This window comes from Gadus morhua, chromosome 7, assembly GCF_902167405.1.
Source record: "Gadus morhua chromosome 7, gadMor3.0, whole genome shotgun sequence".
Taxonomy (NCBI): Eukaryota; Metazoa; Chordata; class Actinopteri; order Gadiformes; family Gadidae; genus Gadus; species Gadus morhua.
This window is the reverse complement of record NC_044054.1, coordinates 4150726-4156114: the sequence shown is the minus strand read 5'-3', so window position 1 is coordinate 4156114 and position 5389 is coordinate 4150726.

Below are 5389 nucleotides of genomic sequence, written 5' to 3'. Positions count from 1 at the left end.
AAACATATGTTGGATGATGGAGAGGGTGTAAATGTTGTTACTCCGGGAGTGAGCAAGGCGATGGAGAGACTAACGAAAGCTTAGGCACACGGCGAGTGAACTGCTCCATAGGATAAATTGCCGGTGAACCGCTCTAGCGGAGCCTTCTCTCGGAGGGACGCTAAAGTGTGTTGCATAGCGACCGTCGTGCATTTGGAAGGCAGCCAGGAGGGACTACTTTTTTGTATTCTTTAATAAAACGGCTACTTTGACTTTCTTGGTTTCTAGAGGCTAGGCAGTTAGTTTTCATTTTCACAGTGGACTGTTGTAGTTTCATTCAATGAATTGATGCAACTTTACAGTTGTAAGATTGCACTTTTTTGGTACTCTTTTGAAAAGCTTCCTCTGTAAAAAAGGAAAATTTATTAAGTTGTCGCAGATTCTTTTTGTAAAGTTACAGAAGTGGTACTCAATGTTTTGTAAGTTTGAGCCAGTTTTAAGGTCTCAAATTAAACAAGATGAGAACTTAAATAATCCCAGCACTTTATGGATGTATTGTTTATCATAGAAAGTAATAAGAAATTACTCTTTACATTAAGGTAGTAGCCTAGTGAGAACAGGGTGTTGGGGGAATTACTTTTTTCCCCTCTTTTTCATCAAACCGCACTTTCCGCAAGTTCCCGCATTTTTCCGCATTTTTTGCAAGTTCCCGCAATTTCATTGCATAAAATTGCATAAATATGCCTCATATTTCATCGCATTTTTTCAGAAAACGTGCCGCATAATCAAGGATTTTTGGCCGCATAAATCACAAAAAAACGCCGCATTTTTCTGCAGGGACTCATCAATAAAAATGCATTTTATTGATGGGCACCTTTCAGGCCACTTAATCACCATACATGTATAATTAATCAAAGTATCATCAGCGAGAGGTCTGACCGATCGCAGTTGCTTTGTTTACCGACCATGGAAGTATAAGTTACTAACCCCACCAATGATTCTCTATATGTTTAACAATTATTATTTTAGATTGGTTTGCCCTTTTTGACTTTATAAGAAAAACAACTTGTATATACCTTTTTGTATTTTAAAACAAAAATCATAATTACCACTCGCTTAATATATTTCTGTTTCTGAAACGAGAATCAAATGCACAATATATACACAGACCCATCAGCTGGTGTACCCAGGGAACTCACTGATTCAGTCAAGATGTTAGGAAGCAAAGGAGTCTGAAATGACCCCACATGGTATCATCACATGGTAAATAAGACCGATATGATGGAGCCAGCCCCACATCAGGTTTAAAAAAAAAGTAATACTGAAACTGAATCTCAAACTTGATCCTGAAATTAATTTAACATTAAATATTGTACAGGGAGAGGGCCGTGGCAGAAATTTATGGAAGAGGCAGACATGTGTGCAGGAAGACAACAGGAGTATGTGTTATGTTCTAATAACATGGTCACACTGTGAAACATGGGTTTGCTGTATGTTACTAAATAGTGGTTACGGTTCCTTTAAGAGACTGATTATTATGGGATGCGACGTGACGTGTAATGCGCGGGTGTTGATCGACACATGAAACTGAAGTAAAGAAAAAATTATAAAAAAAAAATAAAAATACTACAGCGTTTCTACAGATCTATCCGGTTTCGCTTGGCTTCGTCTTTACGGAGATACTTCGAAACCGGATAGATCGAAACCGTAACGGTTTCGCCCGTTTCGGCTTCCTGTGGACGGGGCCTAAGTGGCCGGAGGTTGTGCCAGTGGGGACGGTGACGTCGCACGTCATGGTTCGGATACTGGATGGCCTCTTTGCCCGCTGGGGCGTGCCTCGGGCCATAACGACAGATAATGGCCCGCAGATGACATCTGCAGAGTTCTCTGACTTTCTTGCCAGCAGGAGTGTCAAGCACATCCGAACCGCTTTTTACCACCCACAGGCCAACGGTGGAGTAGAGCGTTTTAATGCAACACTGAAGAACGGGATTCGTGCACACCTGGCCCAAGGCTGTGCATTCGAGGAGGCACTCAACCAGACCTTGCTGCATTACAGAGCAAGCCATCACTCCACAACGCTTGTGTCACCAGCGTTTCTGATGCTTGGACGAGAATTGGGACTGCCATTACACAGGCTCCGAGCACCAAATAGTGACTTTCCCATGCCCTCCCTGGCCCGAATCCGAGAGACTGTTGCTGCACGGCAGCAGAAGACAAGGGAAAGGGTGGACAAGAAGTGCAGGGCGAGGCCACCGTCCCTTCAGGTCTCAGACTGGGTCAGGGCTCGACGGCCGCAGCGACACAACAAGTTGGCCTCGTTCTGGTCCCAACCCAGACAGATCAGTCGTCTTCTTGGCCCCGCCACATTCCTGCTCGACGACGGATCACGGTGGCATGCTAGTAGGCTGAGGAAAGTCCCGGCACCCCTCTCTGAGCACTTGGCCACGGCACGAGCCCAGTCACCATTCCCCTACAACGTGGCCACTGATCCGGGCCCACCCCCGGCCCAGGTTGCACCCCCCGCAGCACCACGCCAGGAGGTTGTGGGGCCGGTGCGGGCCAGGGCTCGGCATGTTGCCTTGCAGGACTATGTCACGAATTACCATGTTTAGTCTAGCGGTTGTCTTCTTGCCTAGTACATTTTGATATCTTGATTAGATGTTCAGTTTTCTTGACGAATGTTTGGGTTGGTTGTTAGTTGGGGTGGTATGCTGTTTGCTTTTCGTGGGGGGAGGAAAATGTTATGTTCTAATAACATGGTCACACTGTGAAACATGGGTTTGCTGTATGTTACTAAATAGTGGTTACGGTTCCTTTAAGAGACTGATTATTATGGGATGCGACGTGACGTGTAATGCGCGGGTGTTGATCGACAGATGAAACTGAAGTAAAGAAATGGAGTGTACGTTCTGAAGCAACACGTGTGCGTGTCCGTCTTTCACACACAACAGTATGATTGACAGGGATCTGATGACAGAAATACAATTGTGGAAAAAAATTTTTTTCAACATTTAGAGGAAATCAGGCCTACTGTAGGCCTATGTAAATAAGATTAAAGATGTCTAGGATAGTATAAATGATAACTGTAAATGGCAGGTGTTTATTCCTTTTGATGGAGCCATAATGTTATTAATAATAATACTAATAAAATGCATTTTATTGATGGGCACCTTTCAGGCCACTTAATCACCATACATGTATAATTAATCAAAGATTAAAAACACTTGGGTTGAGCGTGTTTGTGACTTTTGTGAAAGAGCTGGAAAGAGCTGGAGTAACGGAATAAGATGCAGCTGGGCAGGGCGCTGAGAGGTGATGCATGAGGCATGATGGTGGCACGGCAGGCAAGTAGAGCATGATGGACTGGGATCTGATGATGAAACAAAAAAGATTTTCTAACTTAAGATAAAATATAAGTTTCCAGTTTCTGCAAACAGAAGAGAAGGGGTTTAATTAAGGCTTTGTAGCATTAATAAGAGACTGTGACAAAAAATCAAGAAACAAAAAAATATAAAAGGCCTGTCTTAGTTTAAAGCCCATTCACCACGTCAAGGTGCAGGCCAAGAGTGGGAACATGGAACAAAGACTTGCATCACAAACTCAGACAGACAGTCACAACATGTAAAAAACATAAATACATGACACGTGCATAAATACTAGACCATAGACTCACATCACAAACTCAGACAGTCACAACATGTGAAATACACATAAAATACATGAAACATGTACATAAATACGAGACCATAAGATATTTTTTGTTTTTTCTTGTTTTATCTTAAAAACATAATACACATAACATTAAGAAAAGAAGGGAAGAAAATAAAAGTAATAATAGATAAAGCTAAACTCAGTTAGTGATCATAAATTTAAATTTACAAAAATTACAGAGGTCACTGATCGGATGAGCTGTTCAAAAATAAATGTACTATTGAACTATGCCTTGTGTTCCGTTATGCAAGCTCCAAGTCTACAATTGAACAATGTCTGTTTGCTGTTTGCAGAGTGCTTTGTGCCAACTTGTGCTCCGTCATGCAAGCTCCAAGTATCACACTGAACACTAAACTGTACAAATACAGATCTTATTGGCTGGAAGGGTGGTTTGAGATATTCTCTAAATGTTCCAATGTTGACAACAATTATCTTATTTTCTCAATCTTATTTACAATTTTTGCAAGGTTGAATTGAAATTTCATTGTATGACTTAGTTTTTGTTTCTATTTGTACATGGTTTAAATCCAATTATTTAAATTAGTGGTGGGGGGATTTTTGTTAATACCTACGTTTTCTATCTATCCATTCATCCTACCTATCCTTCCCAGTAATGTGGTTTACTGGTGAAGATGGATGAGCTTTGTGAATTTATGTCTAACAGAGTCCTTATGCAGACTCTCTGTTGCCCGTCTTGCCAGATGGTTCATCCTTATTTTACAATTTAAGGAGGATGACATTTTCACCAGAAGATGTACGTGGATGCAGTTGCCCGTTCCTGTCTTGACTTGGGACTTCAAAAGAAAACGCTTGTAGGCAGCTGTAAACTGTCTTGATGTGGGATTGTTGTTGAATCCACCACGTGCTCTCAGACAGGAGAAAAACGATAGTTATGTTATTATAACTCTAGTTCTATGATTGTAGGCGTAGCCGTCTAGGCTTCAAACTATGCACCAATCAGCGTGGGCACCGCCCACATTTCCCACGGTATCGTGTCTATATAAAGCGGTGTATACCGTCGCTCATCCTCCACGCATTTCTTTCAGCATTTGGAGGGTACAACAGGTGGGAAACTAGACGGCTATGCCTACAATCATAGAACTAGAGTTATAATAACATAACTATCGTTCTATTTCATGTAGGCTACGCCGTCTAGGCTTCGCCTTATGGGCTAAGGTGAAGCTGCGAGCGGAGCCCGATCAATGTACTCCTGCTGGACCCCAGTCAAAACGACTTAAGTCACCACAGCACATTAAGACTCAAAAAGCCAAGGAAGTGTAAAACACAACAGCTTAATAAAAAACTAATTCCTCCTAGATCAAGCAAGGCAATGATCAAGAGAGAAAAAAGTGAGTTCATAAAGACTCCGGCTCTAATCTGTGCTTCATGGAACCCATGAAAAGGAAAAGAAAAACCAGAGCAACACGGTTTCCATCAGGTCTGCTACCACCGGGGGCGGAGCTACGGAATCCGGCTCTCCAAAAAGGGGTCTCTCTCGGCCGTTTCTCTTTTCGGAGTGCCATACTGGCAAACAAAACCACCTGACAATTGGCGGGCCAATAGAAAAACCCCCTAGCCTGTTTTTCATTTGAAAAACGGTGGGAGAGTAAGACTGGTAGTTAAGTCCAACTGGCCAGCCGGCGAGAGGAAATCCAACCACGCCGCTTTAAAGAACATGTCTATATTCTTAAGCCAT